The 21,251-nt window shown below is 44.3% G+C and overlaps 1 long non-coding RNA gene across 1 annotated transcript; it reads left to right on the forward strand.

The window, feature by feature from the left end:
* The first annotated feature begins 530 nt into the window (after positions 1 to 530).
* Positions 531 to 4,404, forward strand: LOC116538812. The gene is made up of 2 exons (XR_004263787.1): positions 531 to 562; positions 4,314 to 4,404. It is a non-coding gene; the product is annotated as an uncharacterized LOC116538812 (long non-coding RNA).
* The last annotated feature ends 16,847 nt before the right edge of the window (positions 4,405 to 21,251 follow it).

The following is a 21,251-nucleotide window of genomic DNA, read 5'->3' on the forward strand; positions in this document are numbered from 1 at the left end:
ACTTCACTGCCCTATTAATGGCAGGCAGGGCCACACGACTTGCTTTGGCCAATAAATGTAAGTGGAAATGACTATGCTCTTCCCTGCAGAAGGCTTAAGAACTATGGCAGACTGCTATCACGTTCCTTTTCCCTCTGCCATGAGGATGACACCTTCCAAACAGGGGCAAGGTCTTCTGCCCAGATCCCAGAATGGAGACGACAACACAGAGTAGAACCACCAGTGACCAGAGCCGACATAACATGTGCATAACAAATAAACCTTTCTTATTGTAAGCCACTGAGATTTTTGGGTTGTTACTCAAGTACAACTCAGGGAAAGCTAATTAAAACATAAAAACATGAGGCCGGGCGCGGTGGCTCAAGCCTGTAATCCCAGCACTTTGGGAGGCCGAGGCGGGTGGATCACGAGGTCAAGAGATTGAGACCATCCTGGTCAACATGGTGAAACCCCGTCTCTACTAAAAATACAAAAAAATTAGCTGGGCATGGTGGCGCATGCCTGTAATCCCAGCTACTCAGGAGGTTGAGGCAGGAGAATTGCCTGAACCCAGGAGGCGGAGGTTGCGGTGAGCCGAGATCGCGCCATTGCACTCCAGCCTGGGTAACATGAGTGAAACTCCGTCTCAAAAAAAAAAAAAAAAAACATAAAAACATATGTCGGCAACATTATTTCTTTCATCACAGAAAAGCCTTGCTGTATCCATAGAGTTGAGGGGAGGTCTCCTTGCTACCCTCTGGGTTCCCTAGATTCCAGAACCACTACCTACTGTGTCTCTGTATCAGTTCCTCCTCTCAAGCAGCTCAAGAAACGGCTTTGGGGACCCAAGCCTGGGGCTAGTCTGTCCAGGATGACTAAAGAGGGAGTTAGATGGAGAAGGCAGGGTCTGGAGCAGTACCTGGCATGTGCAGTATTCAGGGACTTAATAGATAAATGAGTAATTTGCTTGCATCCTTGTGCCAGGGTTTTTAAGAGTCAGTCCAAAATAAGGATTATATTATACATTTTTCAAAAAACTTTTTTTCCTTTAAAAGACTTATTTAGGAAGACTTAAAATGAAGATTTTATTTCCTTTAAAAAGACTTATTTATTAATCTACTTAACAAATTATTTACTAATTATAAAGGGGAAAATAGTAATTTGACAGTGGAGAAATACAGTGGCCACCCTTTTAACTAAGAGATCAAAGTTAACATCTCTTAAATAGGAAAAACCAATGTCATATGCCTGTGGTATTTTGGCAAAAATGCACTGCCTGAGTATAACCATGAGCAAACATCAGACAAACTCCAACTGAGGGACCTTCTACTCAATAACAGTCTTGTACTTTTCATATACACAAATGTCAATATCATAAAAGACTAAAGAAAGACTGAGGAAACTGTAACAGATTGAAGAAAACTGAAGAGACATGACAACCAAAAGCAACATGTAATCCTAGAATGGATTCTGGACCAGAGAAAGCAATACCTACAAGAGGAAGAAGAAAAGAAAAAGAGGAGGAAGAGGGGGAAGAAGGTGAAGAGAAAGAGGAAGAAAAGGAGGGTGTGGAGGGGGAGAAGAGGGGAAGAGAGAACAGCAGCAGCAGGGGGAAGGAGAGGGGACATTATTAGGATAATTGGCAAAATTTTAATAAGGTATATAGATTATAATATTGTATCAATGATATTAAGTTTCCTGGTTTTGTTAATAGTTAGTACATAAGTATTTCAGGGTAAAGAAGTACAATGTCTATAATTTACTCTCAAATGATTCAGTAAGGGCCAGGCTCGGTGGTTCATGCCTGTAATCCCAGCACTTTGAGAGGCCTGGGAGGGTGGATCATGAGGTCAGGAGTATGAGACCAGCTTGACCAACATGGTAAAACCCTGTCTCTACTAAAAATACAAATATTACCCAGGTGTGGTGGTGCATGCCTGTAATCCCAGCTACTTGGGAGGATAAGGCAGGAGAATCACTTGAACCTGGGAGGTAGAAGTTGTAGTGAGCCACGATCCCACCACTGTACTGATTCAGCCTGGGTGACAGAGTAAGACTGTCTTTCAAAAAAAAAAAAGAATTAAAGAAATTTATATATAGAGAGAGCATTGTGTCTTGTGCGTGTGTTCTCTTTCTCTGTGTGTGGGAATATAGAGACAAGGAGAATCATAAACCAAGGCTGAACACAGTGGCTCATGCCTGTAATCTCAACACTTGGGGAGGCCAAGGTGGATCATTCGAAGTCAGGAGTTCCAGACCAGCTTGGTCAACAAGGTGAAACCCTGTCTCTACTCAAAATACAAAAATTAGCTGGGCATGGTAGTACATGCCTGTAATCCCAGCTACTTGGGAGACTAAAGCAGGATAATTGCTTGAACCTGGGAGACGGAGGTTGGAGTGAGCTGAGATCGCACCACTGCACTTCAGCCTGGGTGACAGAGTGAGACTCACAAAAAAATTTTTTAAAAAGAGAAACTCATAAACCAAATATAGTAAAATATGGTGAATCTGGGTGAAAAATATATAGAAGTTCATTGTACTATTGTAACAAATTTTATGTAAGTGTGAAATCATTGCAAAATAAAAAGTTAAAAAAATTGTTATTAATCTGAAAATGATGTCATTTCCATATTATTGGAATTAGAAAGTCTGTTTAGGGCCGGGTGTGGTGGCTCATACCTGTAATCCTAGCACTTTGGGAGGCTGAGGCAGGCAGACCACCTACAGTCAGGAGTTCAAGACCAGCCTGACGGACATGGTGAAATCCTGTCTCTACTAAAATACAAAAATCAGCTAGGCATGATGACACATGCCTGTAATCCCAGCTACTCAGGAGGTTGAGACACAGAATTGCTTGAACCCAGGAGATGGTGGTTACAGTGAGTCAAGATCACGATACTGTAATCCAGCCTGGGCAGCTGAGCAAGAGTCCACTTGAAAAAAAAAAAAGAAAGAAAGAAGAAAAACAAAAGAAAGTCTATCTATGAACTGATAGGACAATAGATGGTGTTTTGCTTATTTTTTTTGAAATGGAGTCTCGCTCTGTCACCCAGGCTGGAATGCACTGCCAGGATCTTGGCTCACTACAACCTCTGCCTCCCCAGTTCAAATGATTTTTTGTGTGCCAGCCTCCTGAGTAGCTAGGATTTCAGGCATGTGCCCCTAAGCTCAGCTAATTTTTGTATATTTGGTAGAGATGGGGTTTCTCCATGTTTCGCAGGCTGGTTTTGAACTCCTGACCTCAAGTGATCTGCCCACCTTGGCCTCCCAAAGTGCTGGGATTATAGGCATGAGCCACTGCACCCAGCCAATAATTATTTTGAATGAACTTGCTTGGCAAAGTAAGTTAGCCTCCCCTGATGAACCCCTCCCCCAAAGTCTTTCATGGTGCAAGAAATCCTCAAATGTGGGAAGCAGTATTTCAGTGTGAATCTTCGACAGGATGGACTACTGCTCTCATCCAGAATCCAGGGGGAGGACACAGTGTGTCCTCAGCGATGGGCCAAGAACAACTCTGCAGAGGCTTCTTGGGATAGGAAACCCATGAGCACACACCTTCCTGGGCACATATCCATAGCACACACCCTGAGAGCCCCTAGAAAGGGGAGTCCAGCCTCCCTTGGCATGTGATTGGCTGTCCAGCTTAAGATGTGGCAGGTGCTCCAGAGCTGACCAGAGAGACAGAGTTGACATCACTGTCTCTTTCTAGAAACAGCAATGACAGAGAAGATCACACCAAGTGATAAAGGCAGGCTCTAATTAAGCCCTCAGCTGTGCAGGACTTGGGCCTTAATGGAAGGAGTAGGATTTAGTTAAGCCAGGGGAGAGGACAATGATTTCCCCTTCTGGGAGTCCCTCACCATACTCAGTAGGTACTCGGAGAGTGACGATGTAGCCACTATCAATTTTAGGAAACCGGGGCAGCTAAGACTTTGCAGATCAAACCAGCCTTTGTTTCCTTTACCAATTCATGATTGAGAATATTTGGCTGGCCCAATAGCATCCCTGGTGTGCCGGGAGGAAGGATGAGGCAAAGCGCTCACTGCTCCTCCTTCACCATGAAGGCTAGTATAACCTCTGTCCCCGGAGGATGCAGGACCCTCAGTGACAGGTGAGATTAAGAAATGGGGTTCCAGTCAGGCACAGTGGTTCACACACAAAGTGCTATAATCCTAGCACTTTGGGGAGCTGAGGCAGGTGGTTCACTTGAGGCCAGGAGTTTGGGACCAGCCTGGCCAACATGGTAAAACCTCGTCGCTACTAAAAATACAAAAAAACAAAATTAGCCAGGTGTGGTAGTGCCCACCTATAATTCCAGCTACTCGGAGGATGAGGCATGAAAAGTGCTTGAACCGAGCAGGCAGAAGTGGCATTGAGCCAAGATTGCACCACTGCACTCCAGCCTGAGCAAGGCAAGACTCTATCTCAAAAAAAAAAAAAAAAAAAAAAAGAAAAGAAAAAAAAAAGAAATGGGATTCCAATTCCTTCAGCAGCAGCAGGAACTGGAATCTGTTCTGTGGACTGTAGTGGGCCTGCTGGACAGAAGAGGGTCCAGCCAAGCCTCTGGACTCCACTGACAGGTCTGGGAGGATGCAGGCAGGGGTTGGGGCTTAGAGCAGGGCAGCAACTGAGTCTCACCATGAGGACACCAATAGGACATACAAACTCCATCAGGCCAAAATCAGGAGAAGATTCTGTGCTGGGCTGGGCCAGTGATCTCAGATTCAAGGGAGGTGGGGGCCCCACTCAGAAAGGAAGGTCTGAGTCAGGGACCATGAAGACAAAAAGTTGGAGGACAGCGTGTGGGGGCTTGTTAAGGATGGAGATTAGTGAGGATGAGGAATAGAGAGCCAGAAATAACCACAGAATTGTCAAGTCTAAGAAACCAAGGTGAGGATGGCTGTGAGAGTTGAATCTAGGGCTACAGCTGAAGGAGCTGAGTGATACTGGGCTGATGGTGGATGGTAGTTATTTTTAATGAAGTTGCTCAGGCATCAGGAGTGGGGCTGATGAAGAGACGGGGATGTTGGGGGAAGATTGGGTCACAGGGGAAACAGGGTGATAGTGAGGCTGAGGAGGAAGCAGGACAAACACCAAGGTCCACGGCTAAAGCCAGAGGCCCGAAAAAAGAGGGCCCAAAAACATGTAGGGCAACCCTAGGTCCTTGGAGATAGACTTTCATCAGGTGGGGATGGCAGAGCCAGAAGAGTTCATACTTATCCCCAAAGTAGAGGTTTGGGGAGCAGAGAGGAGGGCAGAGGCTGGTGGGGGGCAGACATGGGGAGGTGTCGCACTCTTCTGTGGTTTTGGAGGCCTGTCGGAGGGCTTGGCGCTCAGCCACAGTTGCATCACCACTGAGTGCGCTGAGTCTGTGACCCTGTTTTTACACATGCCTGTACCCAATCCAACAGGCGTCAGGAGGGTCGTCTTAAAACTCCAATCCAAAACTTTCTTTTCCGTCCGATCAGGCAGCGCGCAGGCCCCACGAACCGTGGCGGTGGGGCACATATAGCCTGCAACGCGCTGCTGCCCAACCCGCGGCCTCCGCTCCACCCTGCCGGGTCCAAGTGGGCGGCCAGTCTCCGCCCTGGCAGCCGCAGCGGAACCGGCTGCCCAAGGTCGGCGCTGGGTCGGCCCGCACGTTCCGGCGGGCTCCGCGCCAGGGGGCGGCGCTGCGGGCTGGCAGATCCGAGACCTTGACCTCGGCCGGGGCCCTGGGGAGAGAGCGTCCAGCCGGGGAGCCTGCCCCTGCGCACTCTTCGGCTCTCACGCAGCGGCTGGCAGCTTGAAGCCAGAGCCATGGGCAGAGGGAGCACAGTAAGAAGGCCCCCAGCCCTTCTCGGGGCCACGCCGGGGTCAAGCGGAGCACATAAGGGCCTGTCACCGGCCAGGTTAGGAGCCACTGTGGCCAGATCCCCTGGAGGAGGCCCTGGACCTGCGTGGCCACTACGGTACGGGAGAGCGGAGATGTAGCTCACTGCCCAGAGACTATGACCAGCCTGAAGCTAAATGGCGAGCGGAAGGGAATAATTTACCTTCAAAACAGGGAGGATTTGCTGGTCTACTAGCGAGACGGAACTGGAACCCACTATACCCACATCCTCATCCACAAGCGCCCACCTTGAAGGCTCAGAGACGCCATGGTTGTCATAGAAACACTCTTGCTGGGCAGCTGACATGAGCCTGTGGCATGGAGTGAGGCAAGGTTTTACCAGAATGTGTGCACACATGTAACACGACGTAAAATGTCCATCACTTATTATGCACATACTCTGAACCTAGGACTGTGCCAGGCACATTACAGAAGTAACTCAGATGTGAGTGTTTTGCAACCTACCTTTCCTTCCTATGGTATCCTGGAAGCAGGGTTTAACAATTCTCTCACCCCTTCCAAAATAATCCACTCATACAGTTGGATTTTATTGAAGGCTTCTAGAGGAGACCAAGGGAAGAGGAGATTTTATGTACCTACAGCAACAGGGTGAAGCATTTCTTTCCACTACATATCTCTTCCCTTGTGTTCCTTTTTGGCTATTTCTCAAGGAAACACTGCTCATGCTTCTCTGAGCAGTCTCTGAATCTTGCCCAGGCCCAAGTGCTCCCTCCAGGATCTTCCTCTGGACTCTCCAAGTCTCCCCTTTCCCTAAGAAGATCACTTGAGTCCTGCCTTTCCAAGACTGCTAGTGGGAACACACACTCACCCACATGAGACAGCCTGCTCAATGAGGACTCGCACTGCCAGCATCCACAGTCTGCAGAGGTCAGCAACAGTTTTTTTTTTTTTTTTTTTCCTTTTAACTAGAGAAGGGGTCTCGCTATGTTGCCCAGGCTAGAGTGCAGTGGCTATTCACAGGTGCAATTGCACTACTTATCAGCATGGGAGTTTTGACCTGCTCCGTTTCCGACCTGGGCCAGTTCACCCCTCCTTAGGCAACCTGGTGGTCCCCCGCTCCTGGGAGGTCACCATATCGATGCCAAACTTAGTGTGGACACCCGATCAAAATATCTCATGTACCCCCAAATAGATATACCTATTATGCAGACATAAAAATTAAAAAATAATTTTAAAAATCTTTCAAAAAGTTAATAGTTTCTACTTCATAGGGTTGTTGTAGTTATTCAATTAGTTACTACGGAAAGTGTTTAGAGCAGTACCTGGCATATAGCGCACTACAGCCCAGAGCTCATGGACTCAAGCGATCCTCCCACCTCAGCCTCCAGAGTAGCTGGGACTACTGGCACATGCTACCGCGCCCAGCCAGCAACAGTTTTTATTTCTGAAACACATAGCTTCTCTCATCCAACTTGTCCAGAAATCCAGGAGGTAGATATCATTCCCATTTTGCAGATGAAGAAACAGAAGCCTAGGGAGGTTAAGAAACTCCCCCAGTATCACATGTAGTAAGTGACAGAAGCAGCATTCAAACCCAGGCAGTCAAGTTCTTTACCCTCCCCAGGGAGTCTTATGGAGCAGCAGTTTAAAGAACCATATCTGGGTGATATCTTCTGGTGCATCTATGAGCATTCATGGAATTGTTGTTTATGTGGTGGGCAGGTCATGAGAATGTGTGATGTTCTTGCATCATTTTATGCTTCTTTGGTATTTGGACTTGAAGCAGCATTTCGCAAATACAGAAATTATGTTGGCAAGTTAAGCTGATGACAACTATCTGCACTTGTATTTTCTTCTATTAATCAAATACCAATGTAGCTGAGGTATATGGCCTCATTTGATCCTTACAACCCCTTATGAGACTGAAACAGTGGTAAAGTGATTCCTCCTTCCACAGTGTGAATTTCCTTTACAGAAAATTCTGAACGTATAGTACTTCAAAAGGTAAATCTTTCCCACAATGTCACAGATTTCAGACTAATTATAAATACTATATATAAATGCTATGTAAATACTATATATATACACACACACACACTATAAATGCTATATGAATATTTATATTGTAACATCTATATGCCAGGTACTGCTCTAAATAAATACTTTCCATAGTAACTAATCGAATAACTACAACAACCCTATGAAGTAGAAACTATTAATTTTTTGAAAGATATTTTAAAATTATTTTTTAATTTTTATGTCTGCATAATAGGTATATCTATTTAGGAGTACATGAGATATTTTGATAAGGCATATAATCCATAATAATCACATCAGGGTGAGTTATCTACTGCCTTGAGTGTTTATCATTTCTTTGTGTTACAAACATTCCAATTATACTCTTTTAGCTATTTTTTTTTAAGTGGAGCCTTGCTCTGTTGCCCAGGCTGAAGTGCAGTGGCATGATCATGGCTCATGCAACCTTCATCTCCCAGGTTCAAGCAATTCTCCTGCCTCAGCTTCCCAAGTAGCGGGGATTACAGGCATGTGCCACCACACCTGGCTAATTTTTGTATTTTTAGTAGAGATGGGGTTTCATCATGTTGACCAGGCTGGTCTCAAACTCCTGACCTCAAGTGATCTGCCCCTCTCAACCTCCGAAAATGCTGGGATTACAGGCATGAGCCACTGGGCCAAGACTCTTTTAGTTATTTTAAAATGTACAATAAATTATTGCTGCCTATAGTCACCCTGTTGAACTATCAAATGCTAGACCTTACTCATGTTAAGTGTATTGTTATACCCATTAACTTTACTACCCTCCCCACTACCCCCTTCCCAGCCTCTCATACCATGGTTCTACTCTCTAGGTCCATGAATTGTTCAATTGTTTTAATTTTTGGCTCCCACAAATGAGAACATGCAAAGTATATCATTTTGTGCCTGGCTTTTAAAGGCATTTTAAGCAAGACCTCATCTCTACAAAAAGAATGAAAAAATTAGCTGGGTGTGGTGGCACATACCTGTAGTCCAAGCTAATCAGGGGGCTGACGCAGGAGGACTGCTTGAGTCTAGGAATTAGAGGCTGCAGTGAGCCATGACTGCACCACTGCACTCCTGCCTGGGCAACAGAGCAAGGCTCTGCCTCAAATAAATAAAGGTACTTTAAAATAAATAAAGGTACTTTAACATACATTTTATTGTATGTAAATTAAGCCTCAAATTTAAAGTATCTTTATTTAAGGCAGAGTCTTGGCTTTATTTTTGAGTCTTAATTTACATACAAAAAATTTTAAAGTATAATTCTGAGTTTTGACAAATGTCTGTACTCATGTACCCATCACCTCAGTCAAGATATAGAACATTTCCATCACTCCAGGAAGTTCCCTGTGCCCTTCTCAGTCTGTACTATACAAAGAAGCCACTGTTATGATTTCTAATACGACAGATTAGCTTAGTGTTTTCTTTCTTGAGATGGAGTCTCACCCTGTAGCCAGGCTGGAGTGCAGTGGTGCAATCTCAGTTCACTGCAACCTCCACCTCCCAGGTTCAAGTGATTCTCCTGCCTCAGCCTCCCAAGTACCTAAGATTATAGGTACGAGCCACCATGCCCAGCTAATTTTTGTATTTTTGGTAAAGATGGGGTTTCACTATGTTGGCCAGGATGGTCTCGATCTCTTGACCTTGTGATCTGCCCACCTCGGCCTCCCACAGTGCTGGAATTACAGGTGTGAGCCACCACTCCCGGCAAGCTTAATGTTTTCAGACCGTTATATGGATTTATAGAGTGGTTGATTTAATCCAACACTTTTGAGATTCGTTCATGCTGTAGTATGTATCAATAGTTTGTGCCTCTTATTGCTGAGTTATTGCTGATTCCATCATATGAACACATCACGATGTATTATGACTTTACTTGTTTATGGACATCTGGTTGTTTATAGTCTTTGGCTATTATAAATAAACCTGCTATGAACATTTGTGGGCAAGTGATTTGGTGGACATAGATTTTAATTTCTCTTAGGTAAATATTTAAGAGTTGAATTGCCAAGCATACAGTAAAGCATATTAACTATTTTATTTCTTTTTTATATTTTACTATTTTATTTTTGAGACAGGGTCTCACTCTGTCACCCAGGCTGGGTGCAGTGGAGCAATCATGGCTTACTGCAGTCTCAACCTCCCAGATTCAAGCGATCCTCCCACCTCAGCCTCTGGAGTAGCTGGGATTACAGGTGTGTGCCGCCTCACTCTGCTAATCCTTTTTTTCTCTGTTGCCCAGGTTGGTCTCAAACTCCTGGGCTCAAGCAATTCTCCTGCCTCAGCCTCCCAAAGTGCTGGGATTACAGGTGTGAGCCACGGCCCCCAGCCTAACTTTACGACACTACCAAATAGTTTTCTAAAACAAAACTGAGACCCAGCCACGTTAATTGCCCCAGAATAATTCGCCCAAGCATATGTGTTCTGGAGTTTCTCTAGATGGGAAAGCGGGAAAGCTGGGGCTGGGAAAAGACTGGGAGGTGGAAGAAAAGAGATGCGAACCTGGGAGAGCCAGCCTTGAACGGTCCTCTCTGTGTGCTGGGGGAGGAGCCGCGGGTGTAGACAGGCGACAGGGCTGTCCCGGCTGAGCTCTGGGGTCCTGCCTAGGGGTTGGCCGACAACATCACTCCTTGCCAGCTTCTCGGGACCCCTGGCTTGCCACTGCTCACCCAAACTCCCCCAGTAGGAAGCAGTGAGCAGAGGGGCACAACACTAAGCTAAGCTGCCTTCAACCCGAGGCGCCGGGGAAACGCGAGGCACAAATGGAAAGCTCCGGAGGCGTCTCTGCAGAACCTGCAGGGGGAGCCACTCCCACCACCAGAGGCTGGCAGAGGGCGCGTTTCCACCGCTTGGAGGGGAGGCGGGGAGCCACTTTGGCCTTGGCGGGAGTGTTCCAGACGCCGGCTCCCCTGACACAGCCCCCGCGGTCTGCACAGCGTGCTGGACTGTTGCATCTTTTTCTCTTTTCTCCAGTGAGTGATTTTGTTGGAAGCTGCTCACATGAAGAAGTGAGATCACATCGAATCGTAAAATCAAAAATCTCAGCTGAATTATCCTTTGGTTCCAAAGACACCAACTCGCAGATTCTAACAACAGAGGTGTTGACATTAAAACAGGAGTGGAGGAAATGGATTTTTAAATGTTGGCATTTTATACAGACAGCCATTGGAACCACGAAATACCATCGAATATACAATACGTAATTAACTAAATAGAAAGCAAACACAGTTTCATCAATAAGATGGAAACTGCCTACATTGTAGGGGAACGATATAAAGAAAAAAAAGAAAAAAAGATTTTAAAAAAGAAAGAAGAAAATGGAAACTGTCTTTTTTTTTTTTTCCAGAAGATACATTCTGAGGAGGCCCAATTTACCTGGCAACTATGTGCCTTTCTGCATGACTTGTCCTTGTGTGTTAATATTTTGAGTTACTTTAAAAGTTGTAAATATATGAGAAGTGCTCATGATGAAATGGGATGAAAGTTTTAGGAACCCTAATCAACCAACCAGTTGTCCTCAGACATTCACTGGTTTCCCAGGTTAAACCCTGCAAAGGTTCCAAAAGAGGTGAAGAGGGCTGGTGATTGATTTCACTGGGGAGACAAGACTTAGGCACAAGAAGCAATTAGCTATACAGGATGGTCTGTACCATGTAATTATGTCACTAGTCATGAAGCTTCATATTTTCCTAACACCACCATCATCCTACCAAAGGAGAATTAAAAGTTCACTGAAGGCCAGGTTCGGTGGCTCACACCTGTAATCCCAGCATTTTGGGAGGCTGAGGCAGGCGGATCACAAGGTCAGGAGATCGAGACCATCCTGGCTAACATGGTGAAACCCCATCTCTACTAAAAATACCAAAATTATCTGGGTATGGTGGCTCGTGCCTATAATCCCAGCTACTTGGGAGGCTGAGGCAGGAGAACCCTTTGAATCCAGGAGGCGGAGGCTGCAGTGAGCCGAGATCGTGCCACTGCACTCTAGCATAGCAACAGAGCAAGACTCCGTCACAAAAAAAAAGAAAAAGTTCACTGAAATCATGTGAATTTTTTACATTTAACTTTTTGCATAGGCAATCTGTTAACAAGATTCAACCGTAAGGAGATATTTAAAACATTTTCACAAAAGTCTTCCTCCTATGGAATCTCTTAGCCACCCTTCCCATCTGTTTTCCTTCTACTTTATTAATCTGATCCCAGAGTTGCTTTATGTACCAACACACACATAGGAACACTCTACCTCCTTTTTACACAAAATATAGCACACTCTTCACACTGCTCTATATCTTGCTTTTTCCCCTTAATATATTTTGAAGATTTATTTATTTATTTATTTATGAGACAGAGTTTCGCTCTTGTTGCCCAGGCTAGAGTGCAATGGGGGGATCTTGGCTCACCGCAACCTCCGCCTCCTCAGGTTCAAGTGATTGTCCTGCCTCACCCTCCTGAATAGCTGCGATTACAGGCATGCGCCACCATGCCCAGCTAATTTTTTGTATTTTTACTAGAGACAGAGTTTCTCCATGTTGGTTAGTCTCATCTCGAACTCCCAACTTCAGGTGATCCACCCACCTCAGCCTCCCAAAGTGCTGGGATTACAGGCATGAGCCACCACGCGTGGCTCATTTATTTTAAAAATGTATTTATTTAGAGACAAGGTCTCACCTACTGCCCAGGCTGGAGTGCAGTGGCACGATCATAGCTCACTGTAACCTTAAACTGCTGGACTCCAGGGATCCTCTCACCTCAGCCTCTCGAGTAGCTGGGACTACACGAATGTGCCACCACGCCCAGCTATTTTTATTTGTAGAGATGGGGCTCATTTTGTTGCCCAGGCTAGTTTCAAACTTCTGGCTTCAAGCAGTCCTCTCACCTCAGCCTCCCAAAGTGCTGAGATTATAGGGGGTTAGCCATTTCGCCCAGATGAAAATCTTCATGTCAGCTTAGAGAGCTGTCTCATTAAAAAATAATTTTCTCATAATATGATAGTATCTCACTGTATGAATGTACCATAATTATCCAGTCCTTTTATCTGTGGGCATTTAGGTTGTTTCCAATGTTTTGCCATTACAAACAATAATGCAGTGAATAACCTATTATAACATGTCATTTTGCACATAAATTTATCTCTATGGTAAATTTCTGAAATAGAGTTTGCTGGGTGGAAGGAAGTATATTTTCAGTTTTGAGAGATACTGTCAAATTGCTCTCTGCAGAGGCTGTCTCACATCGCCCTCCTAGGCCCTCACCTACAGACTATGTTATCAACGGTTTGGATGTTTGCCGAACTTTTCATGAAGGTTTTCAGTGTAGTTTTAATTTATACATATATTATGAATGAGGCCGAACATCTTTTCACATATTTAAAGCTCATTGTGTTTTTTTCCCCCTGTGTACAGACTCTTATACCCTTTGCTCATTTTTTACTGGGTTACTAGTTTCCAGTTTTTATTTCTAAGAATTCCCATGTAACAGAAAAATTAAGTTTTTGTGATAGAAGTTGCAAATATTTCCACAAATTTTACATTGTCTTTTGACTTTGCTTATAGTATTCTTTCCATGCAGGGAAGTTTTTCTTTTTAGTGCGTTAAATATGTCCAGTTTTCTTTTTTTTCTTTCTTTCTGTGGCTGCTGGAGTTTAATTATAGACAGAAAGGTCTCCCATTTTAAGGGAGGAGTTTGTTAAAACACCAGATTATATATATATATATATATATTTATTTATTTATTTATTTTTGACATGGAGTCTCGCTCTATAGCCCAGGCTGGAGTGCAGTGCCATGATCTTGGCTCACTGCAACCTCCACCTCCCGGGTTCATGTGATTCTCCTGCCTCAGCCTCCCAAGTAGCTGGGACTACAGGCGCCCACCACCACACCTAGCTAGTATTTATTTTTTTAGTATAAACGGGGTTTTGCCATGTTGGCCAGGCTGGTTTTGAATTCCTGACCTCAGATTATCTGCCTGCCTCAGCCTCCCAAAGTGGTGGGATTACAGACATGAGCCACCGCTCCTGACCAACATATTATATTTAAGGCTACATAAAACGAAGTATTTATTGCATAATGTTGATCCCCACTCCTGCCCTACATTATTACATACGATAAATAAGCATACATGATAATATGATCCAAGGAGACTTTTTTTTTTTTGATGGCGTCTCGCTCTGTCACCCAGGCTAGGGTGCAATGGTGCAATCTTGGCTTACTGCAACCTCCACCTCCCTGGTTCAAGTGATTCTTCTGACTCAGCCTCCCAAGTAGCTGGGATTACAGGTGCCCGCCACCATGCCCGGTTAATTTTTTTATTTTTAGTAGAGACAGGGTTTCGCCATGTTGGCCAGGCTGGTTTCAAACTCCTGACCTCAGGTGATGCGCCTGCCTTGGCCTCCCAGAGTGCTGGGATTACAGGTATAAGCCACTGTGCCTGGCCCCAAGGTGACTTTTTTTTGAGACAGGGTGTTACTCTGTCACCCAGGCTGCAGTGCAGTGGAACAATCACATCTCAATGCAGCCTTGACTTTCCCAGCTTCAGGTGATCCTCCTGCCTCAGCTTCCCAAGTAGCTGGAGTAGCTGGGACTACAAGCATATGCCAGCACGCCTGGCTAATTTTTTTGTGTTTTTTGTATAGATGGGGTTTTATCATATTGCCAAGGATGGTCTCGAACTCCTGAGCCCAAAGCAATCTGACTGCCTCAGCCTCCCAAAGTGTTGGGATTACAGGCATGACCCACCATACCCAGCTGTAACTGCCTTTTTAAACAAATGTCCATATTCAGATTTTAAAAAGATACTTTCCTTTATCATGTTCTAATTAACATAAAAAACAAATTTAATTCCTTAGTCAATAACCAGATTCAGAGCTAGGCAGCAGATTCAGAACTAAAGACATGGGGATACCTCAATTTAGAGGACTTTTTTTTTTTTTTTTTTTTTTTTTTTTCAAGAGATGGGGTTTCACCATGTTAGCAAAGCTGGTCTCAAACTCCTGATCTCAGGTGATCCACCCACCTCAGCCTCCCAAAGTGTTGGGAGTACAGGCGTGAGCCACCATGCCTGGCCTAAGGACATTTTAATAGAATGCACTCATTTCACATCAAAGAAAGAAGTATCTATGAAGAGGATTGATGCCTATAGTATATGTAAAACTTAAATATTTTAGAACAGAAGACTCAGGTAAGGCACAATCATAACAAACTGGATCCACTTAAACCATCAAAAATCAATACACATCTAGCAAGCGCCTGCTGTGGTAAGGCACTGCCAGGCACTATGGGTAATACAAAGAAATGAGGGGTCATTGTTCATGTTTGCCCTTTCACATTTTACATAAATTTGCACATAATTATATGACATATGACAATGTGGGTATTAAGCCATCTTTCCAAGATTTTCAGCTAGCAAATCAACTAGAAACTTTGGCCAGGAGAGAGCAAATATGAATAACCATGTGATTTTTGCTAATAAAATTAAGGGAGGAAAACAGTTGATACTTCTTTACTAATGTTAAGAGCAATAAGGACACTAGACTACAGCCTCCCTCATGTGGAACCTTCTTACCCTGTCCTTGCATCTGCCCCCCAATTGAGTGAATGGATGTGGACATTGGTCATCTTGCCACTCCTTTATCCTCCTATGCCTCCTCATTCCATTCATTCTATTAAAAATACAAAAAATTAGCTGGGTGCAGTGGCACGCACCTGTGGTTCCAGCTACTCAGGAGGCTTAGGCAGGAGAATTGCTTTAATCTGAGAGACAGAGGTTGCTGTGAGCCGAGATCGCTCCATGGCACTCCAGCGTGGGAGACAGAGTAAGACTTCAGTTCAAAAAAGAAAAAAAAAAATTATTGCAGAGATGGAGGATATGTTTACCAGACTTTATGCTCCTCTTTGTAGCATTGTGTATTGCTAGGAAAAAGCTTCCCATCCAGGAAATGTCTTTCCCGCTCCCCTTGTGTCTAGGTGGGGCCAAGTGATAAATGCACATGATGGAATATGAACAGAAGTAATTGTGTGCCACTTGCAGGCCAGTTTAAATAAATATGTGTGCCTTCTCCAAGTTCTCTCTTTGCTGATTGGCTGCATGGATGACAAAGCCAACAAGATAATGGCACTATATGATGGGGAATCACCTGGGCCTGAATCACTAGAGGAGGAAAGGCACCCAACTGACCAGGAATGTTAGCACTGGACTGTTATGGTGGTAGAAATAAACTTGTTACATTAAACCTCTTAGGTGTTGGGATTATGTGTTAACAATATCCAGTGTTACCCTAAAGAAAACCAAACATCCTTTCATTGTAAATGCATTTTCTTAGAATCTAACTTCAATGTGGAATGTAGACTGGTCCTCTATTTCAGGTATGTAAATTTGAGCCCTCTGTCCTTATGGATATTAGAATTTAGTTAACTGGTCTATTTTTAGCCATGTCTTCTTTTATCATTTAGTGACCTGAAAGAACAACAGAAAGTCTAAAATAAAATTTGCATACAAACATAAGGCAGAAAGGGATGGTACGATGTTCATTGAGAAAATCGGGATCCAAAAGTATCCAGGCTGGAATGATGGGTCAAAGTAAGAACACAAACTTTAAGCATGCATTAAAGTGATATGTTTTCACAGATAGTGGTTTGAAACAGTAATGATTCAGACCTTATTTTGAATTGCAATATGCAACATTTTATAAGTAATGTGGGTGGAAAAGGGAATTATTTCCACCATGTGCAAGGGAAAAGTGATTCTCTGCTCCACAAGATGGTTACTCTCCAGTTATCTGAATAAAGTATGTGGGTCAGAATGTTTTAAACTGTCATTTATGTATTTGAGTGGATTAATTTCTCCAGACATAGGGACTTCTGTCTCCTTGGAAGACCCTGTTTATTTTAAAAACAAAAATAAAATACACATGAGAAGGACTGGATTCAAAAGAGGAATACTTATAGTTTTTTGATATGCTAAAACTCATATTTGTAGAATAATGGGGACTCATTCCATGGAAGACTCAGTCTAGCTGCTGACTTCAGTGATGAAATGGAATATTGTTCTGAGTGAAATTACCATAACAGAAAAAAAATTACCATAACAATAATAAATCATATTTATAGGGCTCCAGAGCAGTGATGTACCATAGAAATGTAATGTGAGTCACATATGTAATTTTAAATTTCTAGTAACCACATTTAAAAAATAAAAAGGAACAGGTGAAATTAATTTTAGTAATATATTTTATTTAACCCAGTATATCCAAAATATCATTTGAACATGTATTCAATATAGAAAAATTGAGATATTTTACATTTCTCCCCCGTAAGTATTCAAAGTCCAGGGTATGTTTTTATACTTACAAAACATTTCAATTCAGACTAGCCACATTCCAAGTTCACGTGGCTAATGGCTGCTGCATGTGGCTAATGGCTGCTGTATCAGACAGTGCAGTTCTAAAGCATTCATCCACACTGTCTCATTTAATCTCCACAGAAATATTCTGCCATAGGTATTATTATTCACATTTTACACATAATGTTTTCACAGAAATGTGATAAAGACACACAGCCATAATGGAAGAGCCAGGGCTTAAATCCAACTTACCTGATAACCAGTGTACCCCAAGATTAAGTGGCTTGATGTGGAGTCCAACAGAGCTAGCTTCAAGTCCTGGCCCTGACATTTATTAGCTGTGTTATCTCAGGCATATTTTTTTCACGCTGACACTTGGCTTCATTATGGAAAATGATGATAATAAGAACCCTCATTGGCCACGTCAGTGGCTCTCATCTGTAATCCCAGAGATTCAGAAGGCTGAGGCAGGAGGAATGCTTGAGCCCAGGAGTTTGAGACCAGCCTGGGTAACACATCAAGACCTGTCTCTACAAGAATTAAAAAAAAAAAAGCCCGGGCATGGTGCCTCACACCTGTAATCCCAGCACTTTGGAAGGCCAAGGCAGGTGGAACACCTGAGGTCAGGAGTTTGAGACCAGCCTGGCCAACATGGTGAAACCCTATATCTACTAAAAATATAAAAATTAGCTGGGTGTGGTGGTCTGTGCCTATAATTCCAGCTGCTTGTGAGGCTGAGACAGGAGAATCTCTTGAACCCAGGAGGTGGAGGTTGCAGTGAGCTGAGATTGCACCACAATCTGTCCAGCCTGGGTGACAGAGCAAGACTCTTGTCACAAACAAACAATCCAATTTAGCTGGACATGGGGACATACATGTGTAGTCCCTGTTACTCAGGAGGCTGAGGTGGGAGGATGATTTGACCCCAGGAGTTTGAGACTACATGAACTATCATCAAACCACTGCATTCCCGTTTGGATGACAAAGACCCTATCTCTAAAAAAGAAAAAAAGAGAAAAAAAAAAAAAAAACCCTCATAGGTTACTGTGGGGTTAAATGAGATAATGCATGCAAAGTGCTCAGGACAGCGCCTGCCCATGGCCAGTGCTCCACGGAAGTGAATGGTTATTGCCTTGGCAACGAGACCCTTTTCACCTTTGCACACTGCTTCCCAGGAGCTTCACCTTCCATTCCACAAGGGTTCATTCTCAATATGTGCCAAGAACCAATGAACCAGATGATGGTTCTGACTCCACGTCTAGCCTCATCTTTCTACATCACAACTGCTTTGTTATCGTTTTTTAGTTGAACATATCATCTGCCAGTAGCATACAGTATGATGACTTGACAAACTACAAAGCAAACCCGGAAATATCTGAAGTCAAACCACACAGTCCCATTCTGAGACCCCCTCCAAAATGCCCCCTCATAACTTTGGGGATTGTAGAAATACCTGCCACTTGGTGCTAGAACTGCCTATGTCCCTTCTTCAAGCCCTCTGCAATCTGCAAAACTGAAGGGGAAGAAGTAGTGTCGCCAAGCAGGAGCTAGACATCCTCACAGCCTCCTCCCTGCCTGGCACTGGTATCCTCACCTATCTACTGTGTTGTAACATGACCCTTTCCCTCAGAGCCAGGTTGCCCTCAAGCCAGTAATGAAGTGTTTTTATAACCCTGAAAGAAATACTTAAAGTATGTGGTTGGACTATCAAACCCACAAGTATGAAAATATTGTGGTGCTCACACATGCAATGCATGCTGATTAATGACCAGCTCCAAAAATGTTTTACTTGCCATCATAGAGAAATGGGTTTATTGAAGATAAAGGTTTTCATTTTTTTTTTTAATTTTTTTTTTCTTTTTTAAAGACAGGGTTTCACCATGTTGGTCAAGTCGGTCTTGAACTCCCAACCTCAGGTGATCCGCCCGCCTTGGCCTCCAAAGTGCTTGGATTACAGGCATGAGCCACCACACCCGGCTCGAAGATAAAGGCTTTCAAAAGACTGATACATAATGAAGTGAATTATAGTTCATTCACTCCTTCAACAAATACTCACTGAGCCCTACCATGGACCAGATGAGCAGCATGCTGGGGTTGCAGTGGTGGGCAAAAAAGACAGAAGTGCTGCCTTTGATGACCTCATCTTCTAGAGAGGGATATAGATATGCAACAAATATAGAATTATAAGCTGTGGTAAAAGTTACAGAGAAGAGGGACACAGTGATCAGGGAGCAAACCACAGAGATCTGATCTGGTCTGCAGGTCAAAGGAGGCTGCACAGAGAAAGTAATGAGTACACAGAGTACATGATAGAATGGGGACCTAGGGAAGAAGCCTCAGCATAGGGGAGAGTGTCCAAAGATTACACTAGGGTCACCTTGAGGTCTGGGGCAACAGAACTGTCTATCTAAAACATCTTTTATCCAGAGGTCCACTGTGTGTCTTGGGGAAATGGCAGAGAAGATGCTGGGATTCAAGGTTGGGCTGTAGGGGCTAGGCGCGCTGGCTCACGCCTATAATTCCAGCACTTTGGGAGGCTGAGGCAGGTGTATCACCTGAGGTCAGGAGTTCAAGATCAGCCTGGCCAACATGGCAAAATCCCATCTCTACTGCAAATACAAAAATTATCCAGGTGTGGTGGTGCATGCCTGTAGTCCCAGCTACTTGTGAGCCTGAGGCGGGAGAACTGCTTGAACCTGGGAGGTGGAGGTTGCAGTGTGCCGAGATCGCGCCCCTGTACTCCAGACTGGGTAACAGAGTGAGACTCCATTTCAAAAACAGGCTGGGCTCCTAAATAAGAAAAGTAGAAAAATGTTGCCCCAAACTTCTGAGGGAAGCAAGCTGGGTGGACAGGAACTTGTCCTAAGGTAGGAGTGCACTGGGCCAGATGAATACCACCTGGAAGAACTAGCTGGTATCTCGTTCACAAGCCAGACTATTCAGGGTCTGGCCCACACTCAAGAGAGCTGGGCTTGATGACAGTGGAGGAACCATCCCTCCCCTAGCATTAGCAGAGATGCCAGCTGCAGTTGAATGTCACGAGGGTCAGGATACTAGCCCTGGTCTCTTTTTGGCAGCCAGTGGCTAGAGCAGTAAGAAAAGGGCAGCTACACAGAGTAGTAGACATGGGAAAGCCAAGGGAAGCTTCAGCTGAGAGTGAGCTGCACAGTCAGTCTTGTGGAGAGCATAGGCCCCTGGTGCTGACATCTCACCTAGTGACTTCAATGTGTTGGGGGCTTGTCTTAGAGATCACAGAATTGTTTTACGTCCTTAACTGACCCATAGGTTGTCAGATTATGAAAACATGATGATATAGTTTGGAAAATGTCCAGAATTGGGACGTAACATGGCTCATAGTCCCTTGAAACAAGTGGCAGTCTCTTGGGGGACATTTTCAGCAGGACTGATGAGTCAGAAGTACAATAACACCTGTGATATTCCAGATTAAAATAAGACCTGGTACATCAAAAACCTCATTTACTGCAGGCTCTGGCTCTTTGGGTGCCCACGACTTCCTCCCTTTTTGTACAGCCATTCATGATTGAAAAATACATCAAAAGAAGCAAGTAGGAAACCTTTATATTTATGGTTATTTAAGGAAATGCAAATACAAACCCACTAAAACACTTATTTATTTATTTTTTTAAGAGACAAAGTCTTGCTTTGTCACCCAGGCTGGAGTATAGTGGCACAATCACAGCTCACTGCAGCCTCTAATTCCTAGGCTCAAGCAATCCTCCCTCCTCAGCCTTCCGAGTAGCAAAGTCCAGGCACATGCCATCACACCTGGCTAATGTTTAAAATTTTTTTTTTTGAGGCCGGGCGCGGTGGCTCAAGCCTGTGATCCCAGCACTTTGGGAGGCCTAGGCGGGTGGATCACGAGGTCAGGAGATCGAGACCATCCCGGCCAACATGGTGAAACTCCGTCTCTACTAAAAATACAAAAAAATTCGCTAGGTGTGGTGGCGCGTGCCTGTAATCCCAGCTACTCGGGAGGCTGAGGCAGGAGAATCGCCTGAACCCAGGAGGCGGAGGTTGCAGTGAGCCGAGATCGCGCCAT

The sequence above is a fragment of the Sapajus apella genome, unplaced genomic scaffold, assembly GCF_009761245.1.
Source record: "Sapajus apella isolate SASKATOON/1434 unplaced genomic scaffold, GSC_monkey_1.0 scaffold122, whole genome shotgun sequence".
NCBI classification, from domain to species: Eukaryota; Metazoa; Chordata; class Mammalia; order Primates; family Cebidae; genus Sapajus; species Sapajus apella.